This window comes from Camelus bactrianus, chromosome 17, assembly GCF_048773025.1.
Source record: "Camelus bactrianus isolate YW-2024 breed Bactrian camel chromosome 17, ASM4877302v1, whole genome shotgun sequence".
Classification (NCBI taxonomy): domain Eukaryota; kingdom Metazoa; phylum Chordata; class Mammalia; order Artiodactyla; family Camelidae; genus Camelus; species Camelus bactrianus.
This window is the reverse complement of record NC_133555.1, coordinates 50,750,866-50,757,854: the sequence shown is the minus strand read 5'-3', so window position 1 is coordinate 50,757,854 and position 6,989 is coordinate 50,750,866.

Here is a 6,989-nt window from a genome sequence, read left to right as displayed (position 1 = left end):
GGTCTCCCCTTCTCCAATGGAGAGGCCAACTGGATGGAGAGGGAGCCTCTGAAGCTCAGATCTGCCCTGAGCACACCTTGACTGACAGAACTAAGTTAAACGGGCACAAAGGGTCCCCGTAACACACAGCCCCAGACACGAGCCTGCAGCTGGGTTGGGACAGGCCACCCAAGTGGGCAGAGGACTGGGGAAGCTGCACTGAGGCAGCCCTGGGGAACGGCAGGGTGCTGCACACTGTGGCTGGGAGGGGATATGGAGCAGAACAACCTCAGTCCTTCATAAATTGTGAAAAAAGCAAAGCAACATGGCTGGTGTGCCCTGGGGAGAGGGGCACTGTAGCCTTTGTCTCCTCAGACCTGTGGTGCCATTACTGGCACTTCTCACAAGAAGAGAGTCGTGGTGTGGCCACAGCCTCCATTTCCTTCTGTGCGCAGCGCCTGGTTGGGGTGGGGCCGAGACCTGAATCCACACCTGGGACTCTGCAACCTCCTGGGGGAACTGAGACTTGTTTACATTCCAAGGTAGATAGGATCTTTCTGCCTTGGCACCTCAGAAAACTTCCACTGCCAAGACCAACAAGGAGCTGAGATTTGGCCCAGAGCTTGGGCAGGGCTGTTCTGCAGTCTTTCACAGGCCTGCCTTTGGAGTGGTGACCTGAGGCAGAGCAGGCAGCAGCACAGAGCAGCAGAGCAAATGGTGTCGGCAGAGGGCGGTGCTGGGAGGGAGCACAATCTGCCCACCTGCCTTGCCTTACTGCAGTGTCTGACTGTGGCGGCATCAGGAGGGGGAGTGATCTGCCCACCCACCAGGTAAGAGCTCAGCACCTGAACCAGTGTTGGGAGGGGGTGCAATCGGCTAGCTGACAGTCTCTTGGAGTAGCACACACGAGGGTGCCAATGGAGAAACTCTGAAAACAGGAAGCTGAATTCTCAAAACAGGGCAAAGACACTAAGACCTCTTGATAAAATCATTAAGAGCACACAATCTCCAGGAGAACTAGATAACTGATACTTCTTAAGCCACAGTGCCATAGAGATATGAGCAATATGAAAAGCAGAGGAACTACCCCCCATTAAAAGATCAAGAGAAATCCCCTGAAAGCACGATCAAGGAAATAGATATTGATGGCCTAATAGATCAAGATTTCAAAACATAAGGGATCAAAGTACTGAAGGAACTAAAAGAAATAGTGTTTACAGATATAAAATATGTCAAAAATGAAATAGAAGCTATAAAGAAGAGCCAAGTAGAATTGGTAAACCAATTTACTGAGATGAGAGCAGACCTAAAGGCTGTGCAAAGCAGACTAGGTAATGCAGAGGAATGAATATGTGAACTAGAAGACAGGACAACTGAAAGCACCCAATCAGAACAGCTACAAGATAAAAAAAAATAAAAACAAATGAAAATAGCATAAGGGATCTATGGGATAATATAAAGCATGCCAGTCTTCACATAATAGGGGTTCCAGAAATGGAAGAAAGGACAAAGGGGTTTGAAAAGGTATTTGAAATAATCGTGACTGAAAAATTCCCAAACCTATAGAAGGAATCTGATATCCAAGTACAGGAGGCTCAGAGGGTCCCAAACAGGAAGAAACCAAACAGGCCCACACCAAGATATACCATATTCAAGATGACCAGAGTCAAAGATAAAGAAATGACCCTAAAGGCAGTAAGAAAAAAACAAGGAGTGTGTTACAAGGGAACCCCCATAAGGCTCTCAGCTGAAATCTCTACACAAACACTACAGGTCAGAAGGGAGTGGCAAGATATATTCAAAGTCCTGAATGAAAAATTGATGCAGCCTAGAATACTCTATCCAGCAAGGCTATCCTATAGAATAGAAGGAGAGATAAAGAACTTCACAGACAAGCAAGAACTAAAAGAGTTTAGCAACACTAAACCCATGCTAAAAGGAATGTTGAAAGGTCTACTCTAAACAAAAAAGAAGCCAGATGCTACAAAAATGGGAAATTCATAAATGGAAAGGTGATAACTAACATGATTTACAAATAGAATAAACACAAAATTGTAAAAGAAGACATCTAAATCATTAAGAGTGGGAGAGGGAAGCAAGGAAAGCCACTGTAGAAAACAGTGTGGAGATTCCTCAAAAGACTAGGAATAGACTTAACATATGACCCAGGAATCCCACTCCTGGGCATATGTCCAGAAGGAAGCCTACTTCAAAATTACATCTGCACCCCAATATTCATAGCAGCACTATTTACAATAGCCAAGACATGGAAACAGTCTAAATGTCCATCAACAGATGACTGGATAAAGAAGAAGTGAAATATTTATACAATGGAATTTATTCAACCACAAAAACCGACAACATCACGCCATTTGTAGCAACATGGATGTTCCTGGAGAGTGTCATTCTAGGTGAAGTAAGCCAGAAAGAGAAAGATACCATATGAGATCACTTACATGTGGAATCTAAAAATAAATAAATAAATAACAGTGACAAACTCATACACATAGAATACAAACTTGTGGTTGTCAAAGGGGCAGGGGTGGGAAGGGACAGACTGGGAGTTTGAAATTTGTAGATACTGACAGGCATATGCAGAATAGGTAAACAAGATTATACTTTGTAGCACAGGGAAATGTATACAAGATCTTTTGCTAGCTCACAGTGAAAAAAATGTGACAATGAATATATGTATGTTGATATATAACTTGAAAATTGTGCTCTACATTGGAATTTGACACAATATTGTAAAATGACTATTACTCAATTAAAAAAAGTTTAAAAAATAAAGATACATAGTGACAGTGCAGAAGAATACTTGTTAATTATTTATCAATTTATCAACAAGATGGTCGGTTGCCATTAGTTAAAGGATTATCAGCATAAATATTCAAATAGCTCAACTCGGGGCTCAACAAATTCCAATAAAAGCCCCAAAAATGCTTCACATGGAGCCCTGGCACATTGTACAGTCTGAAGTGTGTGAGGGCACGTTTAAATTAGTAGACCTCTAGCAAGCAAAGAATTCTAGAAGTTGGCTTTACAAGTTGTAGGAGATACAAAATGGAATCGACAGAGTTTTGATCTTGAAAGTGCTCATAATAGAATGGACTTGTCCCTGGGTAATTTCTGTATCTTTTCAAGTGTAATTTTCAAAAAAATCTGAATTATTTGTTAATTACTTATCACTTTTTAAATCATCTTTTTTTCCACTTAAAAGATGACTATCAAGTAGGTACGAAGCACCATTCTGATGTTACAGAATGCAAACATTTAAAAACACAGTCCCTGCCCTCCAGGAGCTTGTTACTGCCAGCATCATTTTTATGATTTTATTGATCCTGTGTTTCCTACGTCCCAGAGCCCAACTAGGACTTTGCTAGTGTCTTTATGTATTTTTACTGGCATTTTATATTTGCCCGATACTTTAAGTTCATAGAGAGGAAATTAGTTTTTTAAAAGTGGGTAGGATTTCAGGTCAGCATGCAGAATGAGTACAAGTCTCCAAGGGAAGGAGGCAGAAGGACAGTGTTTGGTAGGAGGAACATCTTTCAGGAATACATTTGGCAGAAAGAACAGCAGTGCAAAGGCTGATGTGGGAGCAAACTTTGCAGGATTGATGAGTTTAAGTTTGTTGGTGCAAAAATGATTCTGTAGGAATGGTTGGGAATGAGGTGAATATGTAGCTCAGGCATACTCCGGAAAGCACTTTTAGTTCTATAGAGAAGAGCAGGTCTCCCGTAGACCCAGGGAAATTTATCAGGATGCTCTTAGCTGTAAAGAATAATAGGAGACCTAAGGGACAGTGGCTAAAACAAGAGGAAGCGTGATTGTCTAGATGGTTCAGTGATGCCATCAGGATCCCAGATGTTGGTCCCTCCTTCAGCTGTGAGGCTGCCAGTGTTTGATGTCTCCTTTCCCTTGTCTGCTGAGTAGCAGCAGCCCCAAGATTCATATTCGCCCTTAACAATATCCAAAGGCTGGAAGGGCTGATTTTCTCTACCTGTTTTCCTTTGAAACAGGAAGAAAACCGAGAAGCTTACAGTAGACTTCCCCCAACATTTTATTGGCTGGGTTACATCACATGCTCTCTTGTAAACCAGCCACTGGTAAAGGAAAGGTAGTACCTGAGATTACCTTAGAATAATCATTTCTCTTTTTGGAACTGGGGAGAGGTCACCCTCTTTGTATATTGGGACAAAAATATCTAAGTAAACTTGTGATTGTCCAGCAAGAAGGAAGAAAAAGGAATGGCTGTTGGGTTGGAAGCCAGCAGGGATTCACTGGAGAATTTTGAGAAGAGTAAGAAGATTCGATTTGAGTATTTGGACTCTCTGGTTATGACATAAAGCAGGGACCCACAAGCGTTTCCTGTAAAGGGTCAGAGAGTCCATATTTGAGGGCACGTGGTGTCTCTCTGATCTACTCAGCACTGCCACTGCAGTGTGAAAGCAGCTGTAGATGGTATGTGTGTGAACAGTGATGTCTGTGTTCAGATAACCCTAGGTCTACAGAACCAAATGGCAGGGTGGCTTTGTCCCATGGGCTGTGGTTTGCTGACCCCTCATATAAAGGATGGCAGGCCAGAAATATCGTGCTATTTAAGTGTGACAGTGTCAGTTTATGATATTGATTCTACTAATGATATCATTTGTTTTTGTCAGTCTCATAGAGTTTGGTTAGGACTATGGTCCTTGTAAACAGTCATTTAATTTTAGGAATCAAATTTTGGGAAATAACATTTTTTTCGCATTTGATAAATATAAAGGAAGGGAAGTGGTTCTTATGCATTAATTGCCTACCAGTAGTATACTCAATATTCAGTCTATGGTAGTCTCCAGGTGTGGTCCCAAAGGAATGCTTTTTAGCAAAGCATCGGTCTTCCATTTTAAATATTCTGCATTTTTCTATTAATGATTTAAAATGTATTTTACTTTTTTTTCTTTAATTGCGAATGAGAACTCTAAGGATGACTCCTTAAGCAGGTACAATTTTACAGAATTTTTAAAATTGTGTGTTGACTGAGGGAACACAGAGGAAAGAAAATTAATGTTAGTTGACTGTTCTGCTCTGGGTTACACACTGTGTTATTTGCTTCACATCTGTTCCTCATACAGTCATCACAACAGCTGTGCAAAGCAGCTGTGCGGTTACAGCTGACTTTTCATTCATTAGGCACCTGTAGTTCAGGAGAGGTTGACTAACTGACCCGTGGTTCCATGGGTCACAAGTAGCTGACCTGTGACTTGACTGTCAGACAGCCTGGCTCCCAAATCTGCTTTCTTCTCCCTCAGCATAGATTTTTGTTAGTTTAAAGAAGTGAACTCACTCATTTCTGTTGTGTATCTTTCTCTAAAATTAAATTCCTAACCTGATGCTAATGATTCGTGGCCTTCATCAGATGATCAAGACTCAGATTTTGATACCAAGTTAAAGTGCTCTCTTGTGAAATTAATTTTTCTGCTCTGAATTTTGTTTTGTGTAGTATTTATTATTAAAATTGAGCAGTGGTCTACCTATCATAGTTTTATGTTTGTATTATAAAGTTGGTCAGAGTAAAATGTTTTTTAAAAACATAACTAGTTGATTTTTTTTTTTTTTTTTGGTAAATACTGAAGATGGGATCTGATGACAAAATGGACTAGAAAACATACAGTGCAGGAAAATTGTACTGGGAAAAGTTCTCCCACAATGGAAGAACTGGAATTGTTGTCGAGAAGGATTCTTACTCTGCCTTTTAAACCACACTGACGTGACATTTACAATACTCATGCCTAAATGAAATCTTTAGTAGATACATTAATTATTGGAATAATCATGAAGTCTTCCTGGGGCCTTTCAGATCCAAACCTGTATAGCATATACAATCCATATTTATTTTCTTGGAAACTTTTTATTTTGGTATCATAGAATTGTTATGAGAACGGTTTTTATCTCTATGTCTATCTTTGGTTCTGCATTAAGACTAAAATAGTAGTTGAAATTGTACAAACTTCAAAATTAAAATACTCTTTCTCTAAATCCATATTATAAAGAGATTCATTTGTCTTTTCTAAATCATTCCATTAAGAGTATATTCAAAACTTTTCAGCTACTTGAAGAATATGTTTCCCCTAAAATAATAACCAGTTCTCAAAGCAGAGGCTCTTTTAAGAACCATATGATAAAAAAGAGAACTTCAAAATTTTTCGCATTATACTTTAAAAAAAATGTCCTTTAAGTCCTTGTGTCACATTCTAAAATTTCACATTTCAGACATTTTTTAGTATATTTATTGAAACAGTCATTTTATAGCCCCTGCATCAGTATAAACTGCTGGAGATTAGGGAACATCATTGTGCATTTCCTGAAGCATTCAGAATAATAAGGTCTTAAATGTATAAAGAATTTTAGTGTTTTTTGAATGTGAATAAATGAAGAGACAAATGGAATTCTGTATCATGTTACAGGTAATACAATGTGCATACTCTGTCATAATGAAATCTATTTGATTTCTAAAAGTAATACTTACATTTCTATTCCCTTGGTCTGGGATGTGTAAGTTTAGTTGTTAAGAGGAAGTATGTCATAAATACCAAAGAAATGAACAATAAATATATGGTAAGTAGGAAAAAGGTTACAGTATGTTTTTCAGTATCCACCAGTTGTGAGCTCAGAATTTTAGATTTAAACAGTTTAACTTTCTTTTTAGCCCCATTTCATTTTCCATTAAATGTAGCTTTTCAAGTCATACATTCTCCTTACAATCCTGATCACCAGTTCTTTCTCTAGGTGGAAAGATAATGTTTTTAGGAAGATTTTCAAATCTATTACTCTCTGTCTAGTAATAATTTACAGCATTTATGTAGTGATAGATGACTGTGTTCAACTGAATGACTCACAGTGAGAAAATGACACTTCATTATAGTGGTATTTAGAAAAAAATAGTTGTAGCATAATACAAATCGGTATCGTTATGGACATACTAGGAACAAAAGCCTGTTTTATATATGTGTGTGTGTGTGTGTGTG